The 12,987-nt window shown below is 38.2% G+C and overlaps 1 long non-coding RNA gene and 1 pseudogene across 2 annotated transcripts in view; both read left to right on the forward strand.

Moving 5' to 3' along the window:
- The window catches only part of LOC306640918, an 87,866-nt gene that overhangs the window by 18,637 nt on the left and 56,242 nt on the right, over positions 1-12,987 (forward strand). The window lies entirely within an intron of this gene.
- Positions 5,068-5,767, forward strand: LOC306640890 (large ribosomal subunit protein uL13-like; annotated as a pseudogene). Its single transcript has one exon. The product of its transcript is annotated as a large ribosomal subunit protein uL13-like (transcript).

A 12,987-nucleotide genomic window follows, 5' to 3' on the forward strand; every position in this document is an offset into this window, starting at 1 on the left:
ATAATGTTTTTAAGTATGTTACTCCATGGAATAGCTTTATAAATTAATCAGATGTCTCTAACAAACACATTTGAGTAATCCCATACATGTTGCTTATTGTAGAGAAACCAAGACATCAGACAAGTGTGCCAATAGTATTTGTCATCTCTTTCCTGTTGAAGTCCTAGAAAAATTGATGTTAGACATTTTATAAACATTAATATTTTATTAGTTTGACCATTTAGAGACTTGTGAGTTAATTTTAAGGACATTTTACTTTTATTAGTTTACCCAATTTAAACTGAACCTTATTAAATCACGTGACTTAAAAATATTTGGATCCATTTTTAAAATTTTAATTTTTATGCGTGCTTATATTTAACACAAAAGCAAAGGCCTTGTAATATTTATTTCCATTGCAATGTAATGGATGTTCAAAAATAACTCTAGAGTTGGATAAAAAGAACTGATCAAAACTCATTAACCTAGGTCTGTAGGATCAAAATTGTGAGCTCAAAAATACAGTATTTAAGAAAAACAAAGTCCTAGAAGAAAAATGATAATGTTATTAATGAAAGCATGAGAAAATGAGAAGGAGAGAAAAGTTGAAAGGGAGAAAAGTATTCTGAGTTGTAGCCCAGGAGAAATTTAAAATGGACACTTTTACACTTTTTTTTCCTTGGGTTTGAAACTGGCTTCCTACTGCGCCTTTCTTCAATTACATTTCAACGTAACCCTTGCCTGAGATCTGAATCTGAAAGGGGCTAATATGTTCTAGCAGAAACTTGATGCTTAGGCCCTTTTAATTTCTTGAGCCTGCAGGGAGAGCTAAGAGGGAAAGAAAAGATTTGAAAATAAGGAATCAGCCAAGAGAACATGTTCAGGTTTTACTCCCTCCGTGCCAGCCACCTCCCGTAAAGGAGCTAGGACATGTGCACGGGACCACGTGGTGGGGGGACTTGGTGGGCTGAATGGCGGAGCAGAAGGAGAAACAGAATGAGGCAAAGGAGAAGAATGAACAGGAGCTTCTGCAGCAGGAGACCTTAAGGACGACTCATCAGCTGGATTGAACTCAGAAGAGAAAGAATGGTTAAAAGCGGGGGGAGAAGCCAAGAGAATGTGTTAGGTTTAGCAAGAAAGAAAGGAAAGACAGGAAGGGGAAAAAGTCCCTTTCCATTCACCAGGTTGCCCACATATGTACTTAATTATAACTAGTATAATTAGGCATATAATTTTACCTAGTATAAAGATAGAATTTAGGGTGCCATAAATAGACCATTCTGACTTACTATCTAACGGACAATTTAGCTCTGATTCAGGGAATAGGTGAAGGGGTTTGAGATGATTTAATAATCATCTCAGGGGCGAGTTTGCTGATCTGGATGTCCTGAATCCCATGGTAAGCTGAGACCCACCTAGCTAGTGATTTTGGTGTCCCAAGACCACGGTGCCAGACAACGAGAGGTTAGAACAGAGGCTTGGTCGTCACCAAAAAAACCCCAATGTTTAACCAGGCGTTAGCTGAGAGAGTTTGAAGACCTGATCAGGATTTCGAGCGAGACGCAGCGGGAAATAAAAGAACTTCAAACCCTGAGAAAGAATCTCAGCACCATAAAAACCAGGAGTCCACCCAGCAACTAGGACCAGCTATGGGGACCAAGGAGATAGCCCCACACCTTGGCAGTCCAGCGGCGGGAGCCAAGGGGCAGGCGGCGGAAGCCATGAGCGGGAAGCCATGGGGCGGCGGGAGGAAGTCCCGAGGCAGGCAGCGAAAGCTGCGAGCGGGGAGCCTCAGGGCTGCAGGAGGAAACCGGAAGCCTCAGTGGAGGGAACCGCAGGAATGGCTGCTTCTCAGATGGGGGGGGTGGGGCGGCACCATGGCGGGAGCCGCGGGCGGCTGAGATGTGTTTAAGTGGTCAGGGCCTGCCTAAGGGGAACTCACCAATTCTGGAGTCCGGTGTTGTATGCAGAAAACTGGGCATCCAAGTAAATGAAAGGTGAGCCTGTATCTGTGGGCGCCAGGGCTTGCTATCGGATGGGATTCCGCCTGCTTAGTCAGCGGAAAAACCCATCCCCGAGTCTTTGACACCAGATGTTAGGTGTTAAGTGCAGTTATGGTTCATCGCTAGCTCCCAGAAACACTCCACAGATACAGATCTCACGCAAGGAACTTTTATTTTATGCAGACGATTCACGTCTGCACAGGGGAAAGGGAAGGAAGAAAGCTCAATGCAATTCCTATTAAAATCCCAATGACATTCTTCATGGCACTAGAAAAAGCAATCATGAAATTCCTTTGGAAAAATAAGAGACCCTGAATAGCCAAAGTAATCCTTAGCAAGAACAGTGAAGCAGGAGGCATCACAATACCAGATCTTAAACTATACTACAGAGCAATAGTAACAAAAACAGCAAGGCATTGGCACCAAAATAGACCATGTAGACCAATGGTACAGAATAGAGGACACAGAGACAAACAACATAAATACAATTATCACATACTAGACAAAAGTGACAAAAACATACATTGGCAAAAAGATAGCCTATTGAACAAATGGTGTGGGGAAAACTGGAAATCCTTATGTATAAAATGAAATTAAACATCTATCTCTTACCCTGTACAAAAATCAACTCAAAGTGGATTAAAAACTTAGGCACTAGAACAGAGACCCTGTGTCCCACAGAAGAAAAAGTAGGCTCAAATCTTCATCATATTAGTTTAGGACCTGACTTTCTTAACAAGGCTCCTAAAGTGCAAGAAGTAAAATTAAGAATCAATAAATGGGATGATTTCAAACTAAAAAGTTTCTTCTCAGCAAAGGAAACAATCATGTGAAGAGAGAGCCTATAGAATGGTAGAAAATCTTTACCATATGCACCTTAGATAGAGCACTAATCTCCAGGGTTTATAAAGAACTCAAAAAACTTAACAACAAAACACAAATAACTCAGTCAATAAGTGGGCTAAGGAACTGAACAGACACTTCATAGAAGAAGAAATACAATCGATCAACAAATGTATGAAAAAATGTTCATCATCTCTTGCAATTAGAGAAATGCAAATCAAAACTACTCTAAGATTTCATCTCATTCCAATCAGAATGGTGATTATCAAGAATACAAGCAATAAAAACTGTTGGTGAGGATGTGGGGAGAAAGGTACACTCATACATTGCTGGTGGGACTGCAGATTGGTACAACCACTATGGAAAGCAGTATGGAGATTCCTCAGAAGACGTGTAATGGACCCACCATTTGACCCAGTTATCCCACTCCTCAGCCTATACCCAAAGAACTTAAAATCAGCATACTACAGAGATACAGCCACATCAATGTTTTATAGCAGCTCAATTCACAATAACTAAACTATGGAACCAAACTAGATGCCCTTCAACAGGTGAATGGATAAATAAAATGTGGTACACATATAGAATGGAATATTATGCAGCCTTAAAGAAGAATGAAATTGGGCTGGGGGCATCTGTGCAGACAAATAGAGGTGTGGGTGACAGCCTGAGACCTTGCTGTCAAGCTTGGAACCTGAAAGATGGTTGAGATTGACCCCAAAACTGCGCAGGACCTCACTTTAGTGGTGCAGGCACTCCTGCAGCAGATGCAAGATAAATTTCAGACCATGTTTGACCAGTTCATTGGAAGAGTTGATGAGTAGTTACACTGATGATCTGGAGAAAAACATCACAGACCTCATGACACAGACTGGGTGGAAGAATTGGAAGGTGAAAACAAGATACCTGCCACATAAAAGAGTTGAAGGTTTCTAAGTACTCTGAAATCTGGAACACCATTTTTCCAAACCAAGAGAAGACCGAATGACTTTTTGCAACTAGCTATTGTTGACAGGTCTTATTTTATAGTGCATTCTTATCACCTACTATATAGTGAGTTTTTCGAGTGATTTTTCTCCTCAGTCTCTTGTTACTTTTCTTGTAGCGGGCTAGCTCGGACACGGGGTAAGTGGCGTGGAATCAAGACTCAGACTCCAGGAGTTGGGTGGAAGTAGGTGTGTGGCAAGCAGCCTGCAAACTTGTTTATTGTGGCAGTACACAAGACTTTTATAGTTCTCTTGACTAATCATCATTTGCCACGGTTACACCTTTGACCAATCATCATTTGTCACGGTTACACCTTTGCCCTATCTGAATTGACATCCTTTTCTTACGTCTCTCAAGCCTTGCCCTTTGGTTCCCTTGGTAACACTGACATCAATTTGGGGAAGTTGTGTACTTTCCTAGATGGCCAAAGTGGAATGCTCCTTCTGGCAGGTTTCCCTGTCAGGCCTGTATGTGCAAAGGTTTTCCTTACACACTTGAGATGTTCAATGCTGCCAGTCAAGAACTAGGAATTCTCCCAACAGTCTCTCAAACGTGGTATCTTCACATCTTGGAACTTGGTCAGTTGTACTCTTAATTATTAAACACTAAAATTTTGGTTGTTCCTGCATAAAATTGCCAAATTTTTTAGTGAAAAAACAAAAACAAAAACAAAAGAATGCAATTATGGCATTTGAAGGTAAATTAATGGAACTAGAGAATATCATGCTAAGTGAAATAAGCTAATCCCCAAAAAACCAAAGGCCAAATGTTTTCTCTGATAAGTTGGTGATGATCCATAGTGGTGGGTGGGTAGGGAAGAATGAGGGAACATTGGATTATTCAGAAGAAAGTGAGGGGAGGGTTTGGACGGTAGGGATGGGAAGAATGGTAGAATGAAACAGTAGTGTATGATTACACTACTGGTGTGATTTAGCACCATATACAGCCAGAGGAATGAAAAGTTGTGCTCTATTTGTGTACAATGTGTCAACATGCATTCTATTGTATAATCAATTAGAACAAATTAAAAAAATTTAAAAAATCAAATGCAAAAAAAGAAATTTACTAGATTATAAATGCATTATTACAAAACACCAGTCAAACCAAAGAGCTACAGTAACAGAATTAAATCTAAAAACTACAATTGTATGTAATCTATAGGTGACTCTAAATCTAAGGACACAAGTAGACTGAAAGCAAAATGACAAGAAGAATGTTACATATAAATGTCAGCAAAAGAAAGCTGGGGTCTTTCCCAGGCAGCTGCTGAAGATGGCGGAGGGGCAGGTCCTGGTGCTGGATGGCCAAGGCCATCTCCTGGGCCGATTGGCAGCCATTGTGGCCAAACAGGTATTGCTGGGCCGCAAGGTGGTGGTTGTGCGCTGTGAGGGCATCAGCACTACTGGAAATTTCTACAGAAACAAGTTGAAGTACCTGATTTTCCTCCGCAAGCGAATGAACACCAACCCATGGCGGGGCCCATACCACCTCCGGGCCCCTTGTCGCATCTTCTGGCGGACTGTGCGAGGCACGCTGCCCCACAAGACGAAGCGAGGCCAGGCTGCCCTGCACCGCCTCAAGGTGTTTGATGGGATTCCTCCACCCTAGACAAGAAGAAGCCGATGCTGGCTCCTGCTGCCCTGGAGGTTGTGTGGCTGAAACCTACACGAAAGCTTGCCTACCTGGCGCGCCTGGCTCATGAAGCTGGCTGGAAGTACCAGGCAGTGACGGCCACCCTGGAGGAGAAAAGGAAGGAGAAGGCCAAGATCCATTACCAGAAGAAGAAACAGCTTATGAGGCTACGGAAACAGGCAGAAAAGAACGTGGAAAAGAAAATTAACAAGTTCACAGAGGTCCTCAGGACACATGAACTCCTGGTCTAAGCCCAATAAAGACTGTTTATGCCTCATGTTTGGCCTGGCCTGCCCTTCCTCTATCACCACCTGGGATATGGGGGACCCAGGACAGTTCTCCAGGTACCACATGCAGCCTAGGGCCGGGAAAGCTGAGGCAGAGAAGGGTCCAGCCTTAAGTCTCTGCTCCTGTTTCAGAAGGTCTTTCTGTGAGGTTTCTCACAGTTGTATGGTCAGAACTTATGACCTGCTCATTCATGAATTTTAGGTAATTGATAGAACCACCAGTTACTTGCAGTATTAAAAAAAAAAATGAGCTGGAACACTAAGGGGCATCCATCCTTCCCATGTGGCCATCCTATACTCTGTAGCTGACAGAATGGAAAAACACCGCTGCTGAAGTGGGCCAAGTTTTAGAGGTGCAAAGACTGGAAGATGTGACCAAGGGGTACAGCATTGTCCCTGCTCTTCCTTCTGTTTTGTGATCAAAAGCAAATAAATTATTTTTGATTAAAAAAAAAAAAAAAAAGAAAGAAAGAAAGCTGGGGTGGCAAAATTATGCAATGTAAAGCATTTTAAAACAAAAAGTTATGTGAGTTAAAATATATTTTAAATTTAAAGAAAACTTTGAAAAGAGGAAAAAGAATATTACATAAAGATAAAGATACTGCAATAAGAGTAGATACACTTGCAACTCACATTGTATTTCCAAAATTTAAAAAGTTAAAATGGAGCAAATTGAATAAAGAATAGAAAGCAACACTTTCATACTAAGAGACACCAATCCCCACTTACTATAAAGAAAATCAGAGTCATACAGAATGGCAATCTCAAAAGGGAAGACTTTGAAAAATATTTTAAACCAATTAGATTTATATAATTAATGATATGAATAGCAAAGGGAAAATTATGCTAGATAGACCAACTTGTAGGGAATGAAACAAAGGTTAATATATACATGCATATATATATATATAAATATTAAAATTATTTAATAAACATCATAGAATAAAATTAGAAATCGAAGGTGGAAGGGAAGTTCAAAAATCCACAAATATATGGCAATTGATTGGATACTCTTGAACATGGTCTTTTTCAAGAATTGAAAGATAAAACTAAAAGATGTTTGGATTTTTTTGTTTCAATTTCATTAATTTCATTTCTGATTTTAATTTCCTGTCTTCTACTGCTTTTAGTCTTGGTTTGTTCTTTTTCTAGGGCTCTGAGATGTAATGTTAGGTTATTTATTTGGTGAGTTTTTATCCTTTTAATGAATGAGCTCAATGCAATGAACTTTCTCCTTAGAACTGCCTTCACAGTGTCCCAGAGATTTTGATATGTTGTATGGCTCTTCTCATTTACCTGTAAGTATTTTTAAAATTTTATCCCTGATTTCTTCTGCTATCCATTGGTCATTCAATAGCATATTATTTAGTCTTCATGTCTTAAAGTAGCTTCTGTTTCTTAATTTTATCATTGATTTCTAATTTCATTCCTTTACGATCTGATAGGATGCAAAATATTATGTCTAGTTTTTTTTTTTTTTTTGTATTTACTAAGAGTTGCTTTGTGGCCTAAGACATGGTTTATTTTAGAGAAGAATCTGTGTGCTTCTGAGAAGAAAGTGTATTCAGTCATTGATGAATGAAATAGTCTCTATATGTCTGTTAAGTCTAAATTACTAATTGTATATATATATATATTTAGTTCTGTAGCTTCTTTATTTAGTTTTTGTTTGGAGGATATATCCAATGGTGAGAGAGATGTGTTAAAGTCACTCAGTATTATTGTGCTGAGTGACTTTATTATTTGATTCTTGAAATTGTGAAGAGTTTGTTTGATGTATGTAGATGTGCCATCGCTTAAGGCATAAATATTTACAATTGTTATGTCTTGTTGATGTATAAGTCCCTTAAGCAGTATGAAATGTTCTTCTTTGTCCTTTCTGATTAGCTTTGCCTTGAAGTCCACTTTATTGATATGAGGATAGATACCATTGCTTGTTTACAAGATTGATGTGAATGATATGGTTTTTCCCATCCTTTTACCTTTAGTCTGTAGAATGTCTTTACCTATGAGGTGAGTCTTTTGAAGACAGCATATTGTTGAGTTTTGTTTTTAAATCCAATCTGCCAGTCTATGTCTTTCAATTGATGAGTTCAGGTCATTTACATTCAATGTTATTATTGAGAAATGATTTTTATTCCCTGTCATTTTGATTTATTTGTGGTTTTTAATTTGAATTAGGTTCTCCTTTGGTTGAATATTCTAGTGTAGTTCCTACCTTTGCTCTTTTTTGGTTTTATTTTTCATTTCTTCATGAAATATTTTACTGAGTATGTTTTGTAGTGCTTTTTAGTTGTGAATTCTTTTAACTTTTGTTTTTCATGGAAGGTTTTTATTTCATTGCCAATTCTGAAGCTTTATTTTGTGGGTATAGTATTCTTGGATGGCACCCATTTTCTTTCAGAGCTTGATATATATTATTCCAAGACATTCTAGCTTTGGGTGTCTGGGTTGAGAAACCAGCTGAGATTCAGTTTGGTTTCCCTCTATGTGTGATCTGTTGTTTATCTCTGGTGACCTTTAAAATAATTCTATCTTTATTTTTTGTGTTAGACATTTTCATAATAATGAGTCTTGTTGTGGGTCTGCTGTAATTTTGTGTATTTGGGGTCCTGTAAGATTCCTCTATCTGATTCTTCATTTCATTTTTTTAGGTTTGGGAATTTTTCTGACATTTCATTGAAAAGATTGTGCATTCCTTTAGTTTATATATTTGGATCTTCATTTATCCCAATAAACCTTAAATTTGGTCTTTTCAGGTTATCCCATATTTCATGGAAGTTCTGTTCATGGTCTCCTAACATCTTTTCTTCATGGTCAACTTTATTTTCAAGATTATATATTTGGTTTTCATCATCTAAAACTCTGTCTTCCAAGTGGTCTAGACTGTTGGTAATGATTTCCATGTGATTCCTTCAATAATTTTGAGGATTTCTACTTGATTTTTTTCAGAATCTCTCTTTATTGAAGTGATCATTCACTTCCTGTATTTTCTTGCTGATGTCATTCCTTACATCATTCTTTACCTTGCAAATTATTTAACTATGTACATTCTTTGACATTTCTTCCACTGTGATGTCAATAGGTTCTGTTATTGAAGAACCTTGGTTTGCTTCACTTTTTCATGTTGTTTTTGTGTCTACCCATCTAACAGTGTGAATCTGGCAGTAACATTTCTATCCTGACTTAGACTTAGAGTGTCCCTAAAGATTTCCAGTACCTCTCTGTTTAGAGGGAGACAAATAATAACAACCAATCAACAATATACAGCATTAAACCAAATAGTTCCTGCTATGACATCTACAATATTGTCATAATAAACTGAAATGATATAATCAGTTATTGCCTACAATAAAAACAGTAAATTTGCAAAAGTGTTTACAATTTCGAATGGTGGACAAAGGAGAGAACAGAAGTGATATAGGATGTGATGATTATGAGGGAGGAGGAGAGAAGATAGAAGTAAAAAATTAAAGGAAGAGTGAAAAAGACAAAAATAGAAATTGGATGTTAGTGGAAGAAAAGAAAGAAAGAGAAGGGAAACAGGTGAAAGAGAAAATAGTTAAAGTAAAAATTTAAAAAATCAAAAATAAAAAAATAAAAATAAAAGAATACAGAACAAAACTGAAATATACTAATCGAGCATCCTAGTCCTCAAAAAACTGATTCATGAAAAATAACTGGTTTAAAAAATTGTTAGAAATTAGAAAAAAAACAAATATGAATATGTATAAATGTCCATGAGCCATTAAGTTCACAATTAAACAGAGAAAAGAAAAAAGAAAAAACAAAAAAAGATCTCCAAAAAAAGTTAAAGAATTGTTTTCATTGGAGTTCAGAAGATTCTCATCAGTGTTAGGTGAGGTGGTCTGGAGTATAATGCTTGCTCTACCCTCAGGTGGGGTTGCTAGAGTGAGAGAGTTAATCCTGTAGACAGGACTCTGGGAGGCCGAGTTTAGGCTTAAGTAGGCTCCAGGCTCTTTGCTGAATGCCGGTTCATCTGGAGATTTCAAGTCAGTGCACCTCCAGGGCCCAGCAATTGCCAGTTCATGCTGGAAGACTGCACCCCAGGGATCTCTCCTGGTTTCCATTCACGTGGTGGAAGAGTCAATTCTTCGTCCACTATGTCACCAGTGGACTGCATGTTTCCTGGTCTCAGGTTCCGTCTCCAAACTCAATCTCTCCCACCCCCACCCTTTTGAATGTCCAACCAGATATACTTCTCCCAGCCAGTCCTGAAAGCAGCAGGATTGGAGCAGGAGAGGGATAGTTGGGTAGGTTTCTGTGACCAGTTGTCCCATCTCAACCTGTCTCTGTATTTGATTTTCTCCTGGTCACTTAGGCATATTCTATGTTGTGCAGTGGGGGTTTGCCAGGTCTGTATTTTGGGCCAGACTGGGGTTTACCATAAATCAGCTCCTTCAGCTGCCAGTTTCTGAGCTGCAGCTGCAAAATGTTTCCTTCCTCTATCCTCTGCACACTGCCAGGAGAGCTGAAGTTTCTTTCTCAGACAGGATATTGTACAGTGTGAATTTTAGTTGAGTTGGGCAGTGTCTTTGATCTCTAAACTCTCTGTACTCAGACATGCCTCAGTCTCCTAAACATGTGGGTTCCTTTAATTCCCTTATCCCTCTTCTGTGCTTATAGAGGGATTGCTCTGGCTAATGCCTCTGGCCACAGCAGTGGCTGTGGAGCTGGGAATTTCTTCCTTTTTTATTACATCCAACCTCCTGAGTCCCTGATCTGCTTTGAGTGTCCAGTATTAAATTTCAGTAAAGTCCTCCCCCACTTTTTTTTTTTTTTTTCATTCACCCACCTTGCTAAGAAGCTTGCCTTTTGCTTTCTTGGTTTCGTGCCATGGAGCAGCCAGGAAAATAACCTCCTCTATTCTGCTATCTTGACAACCACAGTTGAGTTCTATATACTTGCTGATTTTCTGACTAGTTGTTCTTTCAAGAGTTGAGAGAAATGGTTTAAATCTCTAACTAAAATTGTTGCTAGGGGCTGGGAGTGTAGCTCAGTGGTACAGTGCTTGCCTAGCATGTGTGAGGCCCAGGGTTCCACCCCCAATCCTGTTTAAAAAAGAGTTAAAGAAGATTTGTTTCTTTTTTTGTTTCTATGAATTTTTCCCATTTTTACAACTCTGTTGTTTGGTACATACAGATTTAGGGCAGCTACTTTATTTTGATTAATGTTTACATGATACTTACATCTTTCCCTATCCTTTTACTTTCCATCTGTCTATATCATTAAACTCGAAGTCCTATCCTTTTACTTTCCATCTGTCTATATCATTAAACTCGAAGTGAGTTTGTTGCAGACAGCATGGACAGCATGGAGTATGGAGTTAGCCTGTGGGATTTTTAGTTTTTTTTTTTTTTTTAGCAGTGCTGGGGGATTGAACCTAGTGCCTCACTCATGCAAGCCAAATGTTCTACCACTGAGCCACACCCTCAGGCATGGTTCATCTTTTTAAATTCATTGTCAATTTCTGTCTTGGACAATTTGCATTTAATATAATTATTGATATAGTAAATTTGACATTTTTAATTTTCTGTGTGTACTTTTTTCTTTTTTTGCTTTTCTGTTTCTTTTCTCTTCCTCAATATGACTTACATAAACTTAGTTTTAGATTTCTACCTTGATTTATTAAAAGTGCTTAAAATTATACAACTCTAGTATCTTTAATATAAAAATTCAAAATCTGAAATGTTCCAAAATTCAAAACTTTTTGAGTGCTGACATGACATTACAAGTAGAGAATTCCTTAATACCTCACCTCATGTGAGAGGCCAGAGTCACAATGCAGGTGCCCTAAAGATACTGTACAAAATCACCTCAGGCTGTGTATATAACGTGAGAAATAAAACATGAGTGAATTTTGTGTTTAGACATGTGTTCCATACCCAAGATATCTCATTGTGTAAAATCCAAAATATGAAACACTTTCTGGTCCCAACCTGTTTGGGTAAGAACACTCAACTTGTATCACCTTTTATAGTTTTTTATGGTTGCCATAGGTATTGTGTTATATGTACATAACTTGTTATAGTTTACTGGTGTCCTCATTCCATCAATTATCTTTTTGTCTCTGTACCTTACTCACTTATAATATAATTGCCTTTTTAAATATTTCCTCTACCTACACCTAAAACCACATCAGACAGTGTTATAATGATTGTCTCACCCCTCAAACAATTTAAGGAAATGCCAGAGGTGAAGGAAAGTATGTTGCATTTACCCATATTTTTGTTTATTATGTTCTTTTTTCCTTCCTAGTGTTCTAAGATTTCTTATCCCCCCCCCCCTTTTTTTTTAAAAAAAAGAATCTGTTCAGAGAACTTCATTAGCTGTTCTTTTAGGAGAGATATGCTGGAGAGAATTTCTCTTATTTTTCTTTCATCCGAGAATATCTTGATTTCCATTCATTCCCAAAGGATATTTTCACTGAATATGCGATGGGATTTGATAGTTCTTTTCTTTCAGCACTTGAAAAATGTTATGCCATTTTCTCCTGACTTTCATGGTATCTGATGAGAAATCTGCTGTCATTTGAATTGCTTTTCCTCTGTGGCAAGGTATCCTAACCACTTTCTGTTGCTTTTAAGATTTTTGCCTTTAGTTTTCACAAGTTTGACTACAATGTGTCTTGTGTATTTATTTGGATTTGTCCTGATTGGGTTTTTGCTCAGCTTTCTGAATCTTCAGGCTTTTTACCAAATCTAAGTGTTTTTCATCTATTAGTTCTTTTTAGTCCTGACCCTATTCTCCTTTTCCTCCAGAACTCTGGTGACATGATTAATGATTTGTTTATTATAGTCCCAAATGCCCCTGCTATGAACAGAATGTTTGTATTTCCCCCAATTCATATTTAGTACTTACCCCCAAGGTGATGGTATGAGGATATACAACATTTGGGAAGTAATTGGATCATGAGGGTTTTTCCACTGTAAAAGGGATCCGGGAGAACTGCCTTGTCCCTTCTTCCACATGAGGACACAGTGGGAAGGGCTGCTCTATGAACCAAGAGGTGGACCCCCAAATCTGTTGGCATCTTGATCTTAGATTCCCAGCCTCCAGAAACTAAACTGAGTAAGACAGTCCCTAAGGCCCTATTCTTTCTTCCTTTCTTTTGAGTGCATACTTTTCCATTGTTCAGATTGTGTAATTTCTATTGTTCTCTCTCTGCTTATACTTTACTGATCTCTTTTGTGCCGTTCATTCTACTGTTGCCAGTCCACTGATTGATTTTTAAA

Source organism: Sciurus vulgaris, assembly GCF_902686455.1.
Source record: "Sciurus vulgaris genome assembly, chromosome: 1".
Lineage (NCBI taxonomy): Eukaryota > Metazoa > Chordata > Mammalia > Rodentia > Sciuridae > Sciurus > Sciurus vulgaris.